This window comes from Chlamydotis macqueenii, chromosome 5, assembly GCF_036417535.1.
Source record: "Chlamydotis macqueenii isolate bChlMac1 chromosome 5, bChlMac1.mat, whole genome shotgun sequence".
Classification (NCBI taxonomy): Eukaryota; Metazoa; Chordata; class Aves; order Otidiformes; family Otididae; genus Chlamydotis; species Chlamydotis macqueenii.
This window is the reverse complement of record NC_141560.1, coordinates 212389-229686: the sequence shown is the minus strand read 5'-3', so window position 1 is coordinate 229686 and position 17298 is coordinate 212389. Positions and strand designations below refer to the sequence as shown.

Genomic DNA, 17298 nt, shown 5'->3' with positions numbered 1-17298 from the left:
TGTAGTTACAAGAGGTGTGTTTTATCACAGTTTGAGCAGTGGTATTTCCAAATAAGACATTATATATGCCTTGAAAATTTAAAAATCATAGTACAATTGACCGCAAAGAATAGGATAAAATGCCTATTTTTTTAATCAAAACCACAGTATGTTATAAGAGAGTGAATTCTTAGTTGGTGGAAGACAATCAGCTGACCATAATTGTAAGTCATGCCCTGGGGCTGCTGGACCAAATGGCTCTTTATCAGTCCTGCTATGCACACATAGTGTGACATCTCGTAAAACTTGATACCACTGAATGCAAACATGAAATTTCACTGTCTGTAAAGACATACTGAACGCTCCTTGTTCGGAAGTAAGAGTGCCCTGACCAGTACAGTGCAATTCAGTCCACCCAGTGTCTGTTTGCTCCCTGAAAACAGAAGGGGCAGCTGTTTGAGTGGTGCAAAGGAGTAGTGGGAACCAGACAGCCCCTGTGGCTTTGCTTCAGTAGGGTTTCCCTTTATATCATAGGACAGTCTACAGAACGGGAATGACTGTCTTTAGAGTTTTTTTCCCACATATATGGAAACAATTCGAGGAAGGGTAGAAGGGTAGCCCAGGAAGCCAGAAGTTGAAAGGAGGCACTCATGCTAGGTAAGGCATCATGATCACTGCCTGTACAGGCATGGCAGCAGAACACTTGCAGAGACTATGTGGCTTGCAACATGGGTACGGGCTATCGATACGTCAGGAGTGCAGAAAACTGGCCAGGTGACTGTGAGGGACTACAGCATACAGCTTTCTTGTCATACAGGGAGAATTTACCTGCTCTGCACAGACTGAATGCCAGATTACCGAATATCCTGGCACGCAGAATTGACTCAAGTATACCAGAACTGAGATAACTGACTGTTCCCATTAGTCATTTGTTCCAGTGCCTAGCTTCTGTCAGCTGCATTTGATACTCTTGGTTTTGTGTCAGAAAACACTGCAAGTATTTGACCCGTAACCAACCTCTTTATGCACTCATGGTGCTGCAGCACTCTATGACATGGCTAAGCAGAGGGGTGCCCAGACAGAGTGGCAGTCACCAGTGAGTGCTGCTTCCTGGGGCCAACCCTCGCAGGGGTATTTCCACATGCAGTAAAGCCTCCCTTCACAGCACTGAAGGTTGAGAATCTGGACATTTTCTTGGTGGCTATGTAACCCTATCAGGGAGCTGAGGTTCCCACTAAATGTTTTTGTCCAGAGCTGGTCACAATGCAGGCACATTTGCTCTCCCTAAGACCTTGCCTTACCTTCAGCTTGCATTTCAAATGGTACTTTCTTCTGTCCATACAATAAGGATGAAAGATTTTTATACTTGTGTATCATCATCCTAAGTAGGCAGACCCTAAGCCTTTCTTAATTATTTAGTTAACAGCTTCAAATGTAGGTATTTCACTAGTACACAGAAATCACCCATGCTTATCAAGAACAACATAAAAGTATTTGTAACAGTTTGAAAGCTTCATCCCATCTGTCTCTGGCAGGGTCTTAAGTTATGCCTTAACAGGAGTTTAAGGAAGCAAGGGAATATATGCCTCTTAGTACTTTCCCAGTTTACAGCATTTTGCAGCACAGGGACTTTATGAGCCAGGTTTGGTTTAAATAACCCAGTGTAAAATTAAATTACCTAGACTGATTAAGTTGGTTGTTGCTATAAGAGCCCTAATCTGTAACATCTCCATCAAAAGACATTTCGCAGAGCGCCCTATTACCACCCAGAGATGAATACATCGTTACTGGACTTACTGCGCATTGGGACAAGTATGACTGTGTCTTTATCTGGGAGCCAGCTTGCTGCTCCACCGTCTCCAGCTTCACCACAGCCAAGGCCATGTAGAAAGCAGAGCCCTTGCCCTCGGAATACTGGAGCTCCTGCAGAGCAAAGGAAAATCACAGCCCCTAGGTCAGGCCACTGAGCAGGAGTTGTCTGAATCCTTATGAGACAAATCATTTATGTTTGTGCCTTTTTATTGTGTAGTAGTTGTACCAATATGCTTTTAGAAACCCCGGTTGCCTCAGAACAAATATTTTTATCCCTCTCTACAAAGCCTCAATGTAGACATACATTTGCAGAAACAAGCATGCACTATTCAATACAGAACAAATTTGCAGCTTGGAAGAAAAGCCAGCTCTGAGTTTTGTTACTTTCCTGTTGCCCATTATATACTGCAGCTCTGAAATGGTAATAAGTAATTCTTCACTTCCTGAAACTTTAATTTCTGAAGATGCTGAGTAACTTGGCAGATATCCAAAAAGGGCACAGCAAGCTCCTGTCTGCAAGAATTTCATACTGGGAAGAGGCTGTGCTGAAATCAATGACACTAAATGCTATGGAGTTTGCTTAAGGTATTGAAACAAGATAGCCTTTAACCACATCATAACAATACATTTTTTTTCATAATGACATTTGGCTTTTCATTACTTCCACTTGAATAAAGGAGCCCAAAACATCAGTGTCCAACCAAAGGTGGATTGAATGATAGATATTATTTCAGAACTGATAAAGAACTCTTCTGTGAAGATGGAGAAAAAGACCAAGTTCTAAAGTGAGACTTGTTCATTAAAAATATGAAGGCCTTCCCATTCTGAATATTAAATGGAATTTTTCTTCCTTGTATTCATGAGCATGTCACCTAGCATGTCAGGATTTTTTTCTATTGTAATAATAATTGAATAATCCAAATTAGCCTTGCAAGTGCTGCAGACACATGTGTGTCAGTTTACATTTGAAAAAATGAGGGGGGAAAAGCCCCACTCTTCACAACTCCAGACAGCTTATGAGCAGAAAACCCTGTTATGCTGCTGAAATAGTTTCTCGTCATTCAGTAGCTGCTAAAGGGAAAGCAGACTAAAGTCTAACACTTAAGGTCAGTTCCAGCTGCTTTCTTAAGAGGACAGCTGACGACTGCAAAGGGTAGAGAAACAAAACAGACCTCTCTTGTGCCCTGCTTCTGACTAGAATAGAGTTAACATTCGCCTGAGCTGGGAGGAGAACCGGAGCTGGTGGCCCCTATGGCTGGGGCACCCAGCTGGGATTGTTAACTAATTAGCCAACAGCTGGGGTAAGTTTACCCCAGTTAGCCCAAGGGCTGTTCCACCCCCTGTGACACCGTGCTCAGTGAGGAGGGTGCTGAGGGGAGCCTTCTGTTACGTGGGGAGAGCTTGGGTGTGGGGATCTGTTGTAAGCCATTATGCTGTATTTTGTTTTCCATCACTGTTTGTTTTCTTCTGTTATTGCTCTTAAATGTACTTTTTGTTTCACCTCAATGCAGGTGTTTTTGCTGCCTTTTGTTTACCAGTTCTCCCTTCTGTCCCACTGGAGGGTGGGGGAGTGAGAGAGAGAGTCTGTGTAGTCTGGTCCTGACCAGGGCTAAGCTACCACATCTTGTTACAGAGTCGGAGTGATGCAGAATCTTTGGTAGGCGAAATTCTCCATCCATACGAATTTCCACTGCTGCCTGTTAAAGGTAAGTTTGCTTATGTGCCTGACCCAAGCTCTTGCATGAAAAAAGAGCTAAGAACATACATAAAACAAAATCACTTCAATTTTCTGGATTTTGATACAACTGTTTAAATGTACTGCTATGTTATCTGCTTATTTTACTATCAAGTATTTATCTTCTAAAAAAAACCCAAGTGTATGTCATAGGTGTTCTGGCAAATGTCAGATAGCTGGAATAATTAAAACAACATACAAGTAAAAAGACTAGAAGAACATTTCTAGGAAATGTTAGCTATCTGGAAAAAGGATACTAAATTTCTGAAAGTCTTAGAAATTTTGTTTCCATTTTTTAGGTTAAATTTCCTACTGGTAATCACTAATAACTGCAATGGGATTTGTTGATTTAGTCGTGGGAGAATTTGACGGATTTCCCCATCAACTGACATAAACAAGCGTGTATAATCTTCCATACATGATAAGGAGGAAGGTTTCAGGTTTTTAGCACCCAAGCAAACCTTCCTCGATGTGTCTGAAAACAGCTTTTGTAAGTACAGGCCCATCTTCCCATCTCCCTTCCCCCAAATAACAAACCAAGGGCCTCTCCCCAACAGGCACAAACTTTGCACTTTGCATTTTCAAGCTTTTATTTTAACTGCTCGGGACACTTAGCAGATCATTTAGAAACCCAGGGGTTTGTATGATTGATGATTACGTGCAGACTCAGGAAGAGTCGGAATCCTGGTTTTATGATACTGGTTTATCTGCAGTGAAATGATTGTCACAACACATGGCCGTTAGCTGTACAGAGGTCATGCTAAGGGTTGAGGAGGGGTGTATGACACCCATACCATTGTTCTGTTGAAGAAAGTACAATTTATCTGAGATTTAAACTTGAATTTTCACTGCCTACAGTGAAAGTGAAACATGATTAAAAACAACAGAACCACACCAACAGGTATTGCAGGGAAAGACTTTTCAGGAAAGAACAAGTTTCCTTCACAACAGTTAACTCTGCTTTCCTTTGCATGTTGCAGAGCGTTTTGGAAAAAAACATGTTTGTCCCCAGTGCACCAGAGACCCTCCAGAATTTCCCGTTGTTTCACGGTAGAGCCCAGCAGATAAATGCCGGGCATCCTACAGATGAAGAGTGCGTAAAGTAGGGCGGAGGGGGTACCTATTATCTTTTTTTCTTCCACCCTTGTCATTCCTGCATTCATCCTGTGGGCATCTCCTAAAGATTGTCAGTTTTTGGCGGAACGGACTGTAATTTTACACATGTAAAATTTACATTACTTCTAAAATAAGATTCATGGCAGTTAATAGGAAACAGTCTGTACCAAATATTATAAAAAGTATGACATGAAGACGACAAAGATGCAGCAGATACCTTTGAACGACTTCCACAAGCCCTTGCACTGCCTCACGTGTGAGCCTGTAGTACTTTCTACAGAACAGATTTTAGCAGACCATGACATTGTAGCCCTTGTGCTTTTAAAAAGAGCACCTGCTGTGCTCAGACCAATATTAAGTCAACTTGATCAGTCAGGATTAAGTATTTTATGCAATAAAACTAGTTCTTTTTCTGAGAGTCTTACGAGGAGGTGACTCTTCTTCCTTGTTCAGGTGAAATCAACTCATACTACTTCCTTGTTTCAACTGCTGCTTTACATTGTAGTTGGATCTATCTCCTTAAATGCAGAGGAATTGTTAGTTCCTTCTGGAGAAATAGGGTTAGAATACAAACGGGGAATTTCATTCCTGTTACTTCTATGGATGTTCCTTAGACGGAACTTCCTGTCCTGTGTGCAAGGGTTCAGCCTGAATGAGCAGAAATATTTACATCATGATCTGTCCTAGGAGTTTTACAGTGTAGGCAAAGGATGCAGGCACGGAAGATTCAACATAACTGCCACTCGTGGGTGAGATCCGTTCTGCACCAGACAGCTGGTGGTTCCTTGCCTACCAGAGCAGAATTACCATTTGCACAATTCATTCTATGTTCCTTTAGTGCCTGTTCTTCAGTAGAAAGACCAAGACACAATCGTGTTGCCTCAGGCTCGTGTCTATACTTTCTTTAAATATTTTTACACTATCAAATTAAAGCAAAACGAGATTGAAGATGTGTACATTTGCTGACTTAGCAAAGCATTAATAACAAGTGTCTGTCAACAGAGACACTGTTCTGGAGCACTGCTCTATTCATGTGCCATTTATTGCCAGATGCTCTGAGCCATATAAGAGGACTGGAACAACTGAGTCAGATGGGAAGTCTCAGAGGCAAGAAGGGTCACCCAAATCTGCTGTTAGCATGGGAACTTATTTTTATGTGCACTGAATTCTGCCTACAGGGCTGGATTTGCCTGAGAGAAGAAAACAGCTTGAAGATACAGATCACTGACTGCTGGTACACAAATAGCTTTTGTTTGCACAATAAATATATTAAAACATCTGGAAAACAGACAGATGAATGCTGCAAACATCTAGGAGGCACTAGAACCTCAGATTTTCAGTTGCAAAATTTTATGCTTTTAGCAAGCAAATTACTAGAAGGGAGGAAAAAAAATGCACGAAGCAAACCCCTCTGTCTCTTGCAGAGCAGATGGCAGCTCAGGGAACAGTTGGCTTCAGTTTTTGCCTCTAATTGAATTCTGCTCTGCCTAGCACTACTCAGCACTCATTTATGCTCAAACTAGTGTTTCTCTCCTCTCTTCACTACACAGCCACAGGTAGGCATTGTCAGTCTGTAGCAACCATTAGAGTTGTTTCATCACTGTTTGGAATGTAGTAAGTGGTGATAATCTCCAGCTGCTCTGAGGATTGATGATTCCTCCTCCTGGCTGCTGGAGCCCAGGGGTTTCCATCCATGGCCAAGGGACACAGCTGCTGCTTTCCCATTTGCAGGTTAAATCAGTAGCAAAGTTGAGGACGTATCATGGAGACACACAGAACACACAACATGGACACCGTTGGCTGCACAGACTGCCACAATAAAGTGAGTCAGGAAACAGAGTAGCTTTCTATAGGTTGATTGAAGTGGTGTGCAGCCCAGTTGAGGTTGGCTGTTAATTACTTTCCTGTGTGAATGAGACTTCAGAACTTTACATTTCCTTAGGTTTGCTTTTTTAAAAATCACAGGTAACGAGATTCAAACTTGCTTTTACTAGCCATTTGGTGTTAAGATACAGATTTGCTTGAGTGTGACATTATCTGCATTCCTATCACTGCACTCTCACTGAAATATCATACACTCATTTGGTTTCTGTAGGCAGTAAACCTCCATGTGAAATCAGAGGTAACATAACAGAAACTAATTAAAACTTCATCAGGAACAAATAGACCTGGAGTGAAGAAAGAAGAAAGAGTTACCTTGCTGACAGAGGATATTTTTCAAACTAGAGATATAAGAATTTTGCATTTACTTGTTTTATATTGGAAGCAATATCATTCAGATCATGGAAAGCAATGTAAAAAGGATGTATTCACTGCGCAGGTGGAACATGTTTCCTAAATAAAAATTCATTAACCTTTATATCTGACTTGGAAAAAATGAAAAATGAGGGGAAAAAAATAAAGTTATCTTACCAGTTCTGTGATTTCTTAACCAGAATTCACAAGTCTTGTTAAGGGTGTATATTGGTACCTGTGTCACTGGACTAAGGCGTATCCAAGAATAGGGGAAGGGTTTTACTTAGATCCTGAGTGTTACACTGAGCTGACTGAACACAGCAGTGCTGTAAGACGTGGCTAGTCTTGATAGCATCACACATCTTTTCTTGAGCCTCAGTGCATGAATTCAAGTCTCAAATCTGAGTTTCACTTGGCTATTGTTACCGAAATCCGGAATGAAGCTCCCTAACAGCAACAAGAAGAAAAGAAGCAGCCGCTCCTTTATTGCAGCGCTGGGTGCATGGGGGATCGCTCCACCTAGTATGCGTGCCGGTCTGGAAATCTGGACAGAATATATTTAGTGATTTCATGCATAAGCATTAATAATTCCTGGAATACTAATACATAATCATTAGTTTTCCTATAAATCATTATAATATTCCCCATCCACTTGCATATGCTCAGTCTTTTGAGTCAAGGGTCTTCTGGTGGTCTTGGGGGTTGTCAGAGCGCCTCCTCCTTGTGAATTCGCTGGTTGAACCCCTCCTTAAAATCTCCATAGATGGTCTTGGGAACAGGTCGCATTGCTCCTTGATTTTTCTGGCTCCAAAGTGATGGCTCAGGGCCTATTTTCTACAGGTGGTGTTTGGGGCCTGCCTTTGTTCTGCCACTCTTCTTAATTACCCCAGACATGCTAGGCTAACTTCTAACAAACGAGATGTTGTAACAGTCCTAAGACTCCCCATTCCCTCTAAGGACAAATAGATTTAATATAAAATTTAACCTATGTGACTACAGTTCTATAGTTAGCAACAATCTCCTCATAGTGATACTTAATTATAAAAAATAATATTATTCTTATATGAAAGCAATCATTGGTTAATCTCACTTAGCTCTACTGATTGGGTTCCTTGATACCCAGATTGAGATGGAAAGGGTAGGGGGTTTCCTAGCAGCAAACTGGTGTCCTTAACAGTTTCCTTATTCTACAATTTACTTTTGATCAAGGCTAGCTCATTTTATTTCAAAATTAAGTTTTTACCTTTTAATATTTGCAACACTATCAATCTCTATTTCTATGGAGATGCTGTTTAAAAGGTGAAAGGGTTTATTAGTCAAATTCATTGGCTGTCAACAGATTGCTTGGGAATCATTTTAGTGTCACCAAAATCAGAAATCAGTGCTGTCTGTTTATTAATATTTGAAAATTAGCTCCACCCCAGCCAGAGCCAGAACAGGCCTTCTGGATTCTCCAGACGTGGCCTTTTAGTCAGTCATGGGATACCGCTGTTGTCTGGCTCACTCCATCACCTCTGTGTGCAGCCCTACATACTGCTTGGCTGCTCAGGAGATCTTGCTCCGTGGTTGTGTTTCAGACATTATCCACAGCACAGAATGACTGATGTGATGTAACGAATACGAAACAGAAATAAGGTGATGAATGTTGAGATGCCATTTCAACACATATTAGTACATTTCTGCTTTATGGATTAAAGGCAACGTTTTAGGACTAAGTACAAAGATCTTCCTGATAAAGATCATCATTGATGTCAGACATTTTTAATACATAAATAGATACATAAATACCTAAATATTTGAAATAGCAAGCTTTCATGAAACAAATATTCCAAATAATGTTCTATTTCAGCACTCACTTGTTAGTCATGTACTGACAGCATGCTTAACAGTGCTAACTGCATTGGCTGGAACTCCTTCAAGTCTCCTTTTATGGATTGGTAATAACAATATATTGATGTTGATATTTTCTCTCATATTCAGACTTGAGTCTCTAAAAGCCCTCTACTGGTTTCGAGTTTTTCAGTAAAACTGTCATTATCTTATTTGGTGTAGTCCTGCACAGCTTTCATCCAGGCATGTTAGCGAAACCTGGGAAGCTGGAACATGTCCTTGGTCTCTTTAGCAACAACTAACAACCAACTAACTAACATCAGCGTATTTATCAACATTCTTCACATACCAAATCCCATACTAAAATCAAAACACAGCAGCTACTGAGAAGAAAATTAGCTCCATCCCAGCTGAAACCTGGACACCTTCCAGATATATCTGTACAGAATGATTATAATCCACTGAGTCCTCTTTTGGCAAGGCTGAAGAAGCTAAACTGCTGTATTTGCATATCAGAAACGCCATTCTCTTCATCACTTCTGCAGCCATTTAAATCACACAAAATGCAGTAGGCCTTGATTAAATTGTGGAACTCCATGTCATAAAATAATGTGGAAAACAGAGTAAGTGGGTTAAAAGACAGCTGGTAAAATTCATAAAGGATAGGTCCACCAGTGACCATTATGTCTCAGATCTTGAAATTGCTGTTTGCTGGAAAAGAACTCCAGACACAGGATTCTCTCTCTCCTGATAATCATCTCCCAAGTTAGACAAGAAATTCTTGTTTGAGTTACAAGTACTTTATGTTGTATGGTGCACTATCAATTTTCACAGCATTTGTGTTAATACAGCCTACACAGCCGTTTACTTTTCTTTTACACTATTCTCATTATCATTTCTATTACTGCTACCTTCTAGTTTTATGTCAACACTAGCAAATTTTACCAAATCTTCCTTTCTTTTGTTAACAGTTTTGAGGTCATGTTCTGCATCTTAGCCAATGTTCTGCCATGACTCAAGTAATCAAATGCTTAAAGTTCAGCTAAATTAGGGCTTTGTGATTTTCTTTGTCTAGAAAATCAGTTCTCTCATCCAAGATCAATCATTAGCTTAGTCTAGCACTATATATAGATATACTAGACTTATATTAATATTATTTCCCCTCCCCTCATTTACCTTCCATTTCTGAATATTCTTTTCCTCAAAATGTGTTCTACAGCCCTGACACCCCTGAAATCATATGAAAGGCTTCTGATTCCTTGTATTATGCCCACCTACTGCTCTGCCACCTGTCTCAGAACAGTCACCCTCTTCATTAATCCCCAGCCTGGCAATAAGACTTGTAATCAGCTGATCTCCAGTGGCCTGACTCCTCCATGCTCTGAAATGCTTAGGCACATCTAGGCTCGTGCCCTTTCCAAAAAGAGTAAGAGAGAAAGGAGTGTTACTCTAGGAGTATGCTCCACATGCTATTTAAGCCTTTTAAATACATTTAAATATGATTGTGTTGCCATGTCCCTCTTTGCAAGTTTTGCGATAACTCCAATTTTCCTTTATATATTTTTGACTAAGAAATTACTGAGTACAACTGACAAAAAGTATTCCAATTCCTGAAGCTTGTTCACCTCATTAGAAGATCGCAAGAACTATAGAGTACTGTCATTTCGCATATTCTTCTCATGAATGGTGGTAGCTCTCTGCTGAAATGTGATGGTTAAAGTCTGCTCCTGCTGATGTAACAGTACACAGAAATAAGCACAAATAAATTTGTTCTTCAGACAGGAAAAATTTAATTGGTTGAACAACCTCCAGTATAGTAACACAAAGACAAGTATGAAAGCTAGACATTAGCACTATTTCAAATTCTGACATAAAAATGTAGGATTAAAATTGCTATTTTAAAATAGAAAATCTAAAAAAAAGCATATTATTTTTGTATACTTAGTGTTTCACACTAGAAATAGTAGTGAAAATAGAATGTGCTAAAAATAATTCTTAGCAAATACCCTGGTTATAGTTAATAGTTAACTATTTCTTCCAAAAATAATGAGTCAGATCGACTCATGAGAGAGGCTGCAGGCTTTCTTTCCATGCTGCAGTGCCCTCTCCTGGATGTGGTGAAAATACTTGATTGATTATTATAGGTCTGTATGTCAAAGGGGTTGTAGTAACATAATTCATAAGGAAAAAAAGCAGTCAAAATAAAGATTAATCTAGGTGTCTCATTGTTGTGTTTTAGAACCTAGAAAAAATATTAAATCATTAAGCTATTAAATCTAAACATGTTGGAAGAAATTGAATTAATGTGAAAAATCTGAGCTGTGACACGTTAGATCAGTTCATAAGATCATAGGATAACTCAATTGGAGAGAAATCTCAGGGGTCTCTGCCCCAGCCCCTGCTCAGGGCAGGGTCAGCCCTAGGCTCAGACCGGGTTAGTCAGGGCTTTACCCCGTGAGCTCTCAAACACCTCCACGGACAGAGATCCCACGGGCTTTGTTCCCCGCTGCGCTGCCCGGGGGAAAGGTTTCTCCCCACGTCCAGCCCAAGCCACGCTGGCTTTGGCGTGTGCCCTGCTCTCCCACCCTCCCGCTGGACCCTGTCTGTGGCACTGCCTCGTCTCCTCTATAACCCCTCACAGGTTCCAGACAGCAGCCGCCAGCTCCAAGCCGTCACCCCGTCTGGGGCCGCTCCTCACCGGATGAGCGCTCGGGCCGGGCCCCACAACCTGTGCCAGGCTCGCCCTAGCTGAGCAGTGGCTCAGGCGCTGCAGCCTGGGACACAAAGGAGCCGTGGACGGGTGAGCACAGCACCAAGAACAGCAGAAGGAAGGAAGCAGGAGTATAAAGGTTTCAGTGGCATTATTGTTATTGTTCCTATTACTATTAACACATTTTCTGCATATACATATTCTTTCCCTTTCTGAAGTAAGTAGATCTAGACTAATAATGATTAAACTGTTAACATTTCAATTACACATATAGTAATTCTTGGCCTTATATATAAAATGTGTTTTCTCTTTGTTCACAAAGGAGATTTTGAGCTTAACAAGCACAGACACCACCATCTCCTTGCCCCCTCCTCAGCGAGGCCCTGAGCTACTCCGAGGCCCAAGGCCACGCACGCTCTCTAACGCCTCCACAGCGCTGAGCCCAGGCCCCGGCCGTGCCCCGCGCTGCAGCTGGCGCTGGGGCTGCACCCCGCAGCACCTCCCAGCCATGGCGGCTGCCAGCCCCGTGCTGCCGTCAGCATCGCGTTTGGCCCCGACTGTGCCAAGGCAGCTGGCGCGAGGGGCTTGCCCTGGCCTTGCGTTTGCCAGGCAGCAGCAGCAGAGCCAGGCGCAGCGGCCACGCACAGACACCCGCTGTGTCACCTGCTGCTCTGGGACTCCCGTGGGACTCCCGTGGGACTCCCGTGGGACTGTGTCACCTGCTGCTAGTCTCCTCCCGTGGGACTGCGAGCCTGCCTGAGGCCTCCAGAGCACGGCTCGCTGAGCGCGTCCTGCACCCGCCACAAGTCCTGTGGTTTGTCATTGCTAAGGAATACAAGAGATGTAACTCATAATAAGCATTGGTTGAAAATAAAATATTTTTGCTATGCAGTAACACCGAGAATCAAGTTGCACTAGATTTTCAACCTCATTGAGGTAAATGTAAAACAATTGAAAAGTATTAAAGACTTGAAGGCTTTCATGAAAAATCTTTCTCCCTTAAGCTTCCTAAACTATACCTTCACAATCTTGAGTTCCATTTTGGCTACTAACATGGAATCAACACGCAGACATGGTGTGCTGTTTTTCATCCAAAGGCACGTACTAGACTCTCTAGAATCTTAAACATTCCTCAGAATCAAAAGTTAATTTCGTTTCACTTAAGCTTGTTCTTTCTCATTTTATCATTTATCTCCATTTATCTCAAAATAACACTTTTTTTTCCAAATATTTGTAACTAGCTCTGCCACTAATCCTAGTTATTGTGCTGGTTTTGAGAGAAAAAAAAAAAAAAAGAAAAACAAACCTGCAGATAAAAGCAACACTTTTTGAAAATATAAGCCTCTAAGAGACAGATTTGAAAACTTCATGATAGTTAGAATGCTTATCACTAAGTGAACCATTTTCTCCTTTTGGTGGCTTGAAGAGGGTATCACAAACTTACTGATAATTTAATTAACAATCTATTTAAAAAACATGACTCCAGTATGCAAATAGAATAATTACGCCAGTCAATATCAGGAAGACTATTTAAATACAGGCAAGAACTTTTTCAATAATTTAATTCTTTTCCACCATTACCACAATAGTCTTCAGCATTTTATGAAAAATTTAAACTGACTAACTAGAGGTTTTTAATCAATGTTTTGATTACCCTTATTAGAAAGGGTAATTGTGCATTGTATTCACAGCCGCAGGCACAGGCAACTGCGAACGCTCATCCCCCCAGGGAAGCACAGGAAAAAGCAATGCACAGCCTCATGCACTGAGAGGACCCCTACTCCAGGGTGCAGAGGTAGAGTGGATCTGTTCCTCTACCCTCTCTTCCAAAATTATTTTCACCACTTTGCTTTGACCATTCAGAAAACAATTTTTCGCTGCTGTTGCTGTTATAATCAAAACTATCTGTATGTGGACTTTAAGCAAAAATAATTAATGCTATGAAAATGAAGGAAAATCCTCTTGTGGGCAGGAAATAACTAGAGACTTCAGCAATGTTTTAGTAAGTTGTTTGTGGATTATACTGCAGCTCAACAGAAGATCAGGGCATGTGATCAAAGCTAGTCCATCTCCAGATTGTCTGTGGCTAGCTGTGTGGCTGCGACTAGCATCTCTTCATTCCCGAGCGCTGTGTCAGGGAAGTGGGTACAAGACCTGTGGGTACAAGATGCTGTGTGGCTCCCTAAGGAGTCAGATCTCCACATTGAATCCATTGTTGTTACATCCCTGATGACCTGCTATTTAATTAAGTACTGGGGCCCTGCCAGATTTCTTCTGTTTTGCTGAGATTGACAACTCCACATATTTAAAGCTAAAAATTTACTGCCTTGCTTTATAATTGAGTAGATTCAGAAATACAATAGAGACTGTGCAAGCTGAGAGCTTTGAGAAGGCAAATCAGGCATGAGAGAGTAAACAACTCATCAAAACTGTGTAGAAAGCCTCTGCTTTTATGATTAAAAGCTCATGGGTCACAACAAGGACAGGGAGATTACTTGTCGATTACCATCACAGGCAAAACAGACTTGACTTGGGGAAATTAATTTAATTTATTGACAATTAATTGTAACACAGTAGAAACTGAAATAAGAACAAATCTAAAAACACCTTCCCTGGCTTGATTTCACTCCTGACTTCTCTACCTCCTGCTCCAAGTGACACAAGTGGACAGGAAAGTAGGTTGCTTTTTCTCTGACATTCCTTCGTCCTTACACTCTTCCCCTGCTCCATCGTGGGGTCCCTCCCACAGGTTACAGTCCTTCACAGACTTCTCCAATGTGAGTCATTCCCACAGGCTGCAATTCTTCACAAACTGCTCCAGCATGGGTCCTTTCCACGGGGTGCAGCATGGACTGCTCCAGCATGAGTCCCCCATGGGCCACAGGTCCTGCCAGAAAACTTGCTCCAGCGTGGGCTCCTCTCCATGAGCCTGCCAGGAGCCTGCTTCAGCACAGGCTCTCCACATGCTGCAGCTTCCTTCAGGGCACATCCACCTGCTCCAGCATGGTGTTCTCCACAGGCTGCAGGTGGATCTCTGCTCCACCATGGCCCTCCACGGGCTGCGGGTGGATCTCTGCTCCACTATGGTCCTCCATGGGCTGCAAGGGAACAACCTGTTTCACCATGGTCTTCACTATGGGCTGCAGGGAAACCTCTGCTTTAGTGCCTGGACCTCGTCTTCCTCCTTCTTCACCGACCTTGGTGTCTGCAAGAATTGTTTCTCTGAAGTTTTTTCACTCCTATCTCACAACTATTGCACAGATTTTTTTTTTAGCTTTCTTAAATATGTTATCACAGAGGCACTACCAGCGTCTGTGAGGGACCCAGCTTTGTGCAGTGGCCGATCTGTCTTGAATCCGGCTGGAACTGGCTCTGTCCACCATGGGGGCAGCTTCTGGTATCTTCTCACAGAATCCACCATTAAGTCAAGTCTTGTACTGATTTTCAGCACATTGTTGCCTCCCCGACGGAAATAATTAGATAGTTAGACCAGCTGGTCACTGTGTCACTCACACTCTGCAGAATGGGTGATCTGGCAGGGCACCACGGCGGTTTTAGCAGGCAAGTACACCAAGGTGTCGTCTGCCTTTCAGCCTGTACGCAATCTTCTCCCACTCTGAAAATTAAATAGATGTGCCCAATTTGGTACAGATCTTGGGGTGGGGAGGGAACAGGTTGTACAGAGTGTTTTGGCATGACATTGCTTACTCTTTGTTGATTTATTACATAATCATAGCAAACAGCACACGGAAGAGGCAGTCGTTGAGGATACACAGACCTCTCAGGTGGGAGGAAAGACAAGAGTTGTTACTCTCGTAGCAGCAGTGCACCCCACACACAGCTGGCATATTAGTGCTGTCCTTAGCGTCAGCAATAAAGCAAATTGATGGGATTGCTAGTTTTCTCAGGTGCAAACTGTAATTTGCAATTTAATACTATAGCCACAATACTGGCTCCTTTGAGAGCAACACATTGTGCCAGAATTTGTCTATTAGCTCCTTTAAAAATGAAAGTAAAACAATGTGCAACTTTTCCACACTATTCTGTGTGTATTTGTGAGAGTTTCCATCTCTCCTGTTGTTCAGCTTAAAAAATTCCATGTAAGGGAACAGAGGCTCCAACTTCAGCACCGAGACTCACGGCAGAGTGCGGGACTATCCGTTGTGGTATGTGACAGAAGTGCCCAAGCACTGGACCGACCAAGAGGGGTGTCCCCAGAGGACCAGCCTCACCAGTGGCTGGAGATCTGGGTTTTGTCCTGTACTGACTGAGGGCATGGAGACAGCCTTTTTGGAATGTCCAGGTGCTCTTCAGCAGCAATGTATACACCAGTGTTTGTGGTCATTGTCAGCGCCTGCATTCCTCTGCCCATGGATTTATCTCAGTTTTTTGGTTCTATTACTACATTAATAATTTTTTTTTAAATAAAATAAGTCATATTAGACATTAAACCAAGAAAAATCCCTCAGATGTCAATCATCTGTATGTTTTTAAGTCACATACAAGCATTCATCAAAATGACCTGCTTGAAAAGACAATTACTTGCCTTGCAAGACCAAATGCATGCTAAGTGGTGCACCCTAATATTGAGGTTTTGATTCAAAGCTAGCATGAAAGCTTGGCTCATAGTCAACATTTTCATACTCTAAGCTTAAAATTGGTCCCATATATTTGAAAATTTGTTACATCCACAAAAGCTGGAACTATTTCATGAAAAAGGAAAATATTTTTAGAACTCTTTAAAAAATCTAGTCACCATTTTTCATTTTATATTTTTAACCTTGATTATCCTTTTTTGTTGAAGAGGATTTTACAGCTAGATATTTAGACCATACTTTCCAGGACAAATCACCAGAACATAATGACTTTGCATGGCCAGGGCAAGCCCAAATAACGTTTTTCAGTTTATTCAAATACAAAGTTATACCTAGGAGAAATGGAATGTAGGCCATATCGAAGTCTAAGTGATGGTTGTACAGAGTGATGATTATTCTGCAAAAGGCATTACAAACACTCAGATGAACATGAATGCCCTGAAAATCAGTGTCCAAAAGGAAAAGGGAAGTGATACTACTATGAAAGCTGGCAGTGTCTCCTGGAAAACTGCTTACAGTTCTAAAAATCTGAGATGTTTCAGCAGACAGAAAAGTTATGGTACAGACCATAACATAAATTAATCTGTTTCAGTTACTATGGAGAAACCTAATCGCTGTCTGTAAATATGTATATTGCCAGAGAAACGTGATGATAGATCATAGAACAGAACAGATAAGGGAATAGCACCCAACACTACTTAAGAGTGCTAACAGAGAGCAGGTAATTCCATATAGAAATCATGTCTAGAAATTTAATACAAGTTTTATTTATAAAATGTATTTTACATCTATAAACTATGTTTTTAATTATAAACTATTTCTAAAGTATCTAAAACTTTAATAAATATTTTATTATTGGAATAAGTTGTTGTAATGGAAATAATTTAATCTCACGTGCAATGTTTTGCTAAAAGATATGTTCCAATTCAGTCACGCCACCTGCTAGTGAAACCAGCTAGCTGTTTCACCTCCATGCTGTGCAGGCAAGGCTAGTCATCGCAGTAAGCCTACCTAACATTCCAGTGCAAAGTGCATGTTATTTTTAACTGAAATTTCATTCTTATATTATATCGTATTATATTAAAGAATTGACTTTGTATTATGACATTAAAGAAAAGCATATTTAAATCAGATGTTTGAAAAATAACTTTTAAAAGCTAGAGTTACTTCTTATTACTTGTAGACTGCTCTATTAATGATGAAGGTGCAGTATTTTTTTGTTCTTAAATATGAAATCATAATGCAGACAGCAGTTTATCATTTTTAATAAGGAGATATTTCAAAGC

General features: G+C 41.2%; 1 long non-coding RNA gene across 1 annotated transcript; it reads left to right on the top strand.

Moving 5' to 3' along the window:
• The first annotated feature begins 2466 nt into the window (after positions 1-2466).
• Positions 2467-15728, top strand: LOC147600414 (uncharacterized). Its single transcript, XR_015258808.1, has 3 exons — positions 2467-2576; positions 3425-3497; positions 15503-15728. It is a non-coding gene; the product is annotated as an uncharacterized LOC147600414 (long non-coding RNA).
• Positions 15729-17298: the final 1570 nt, after the last annotated feature.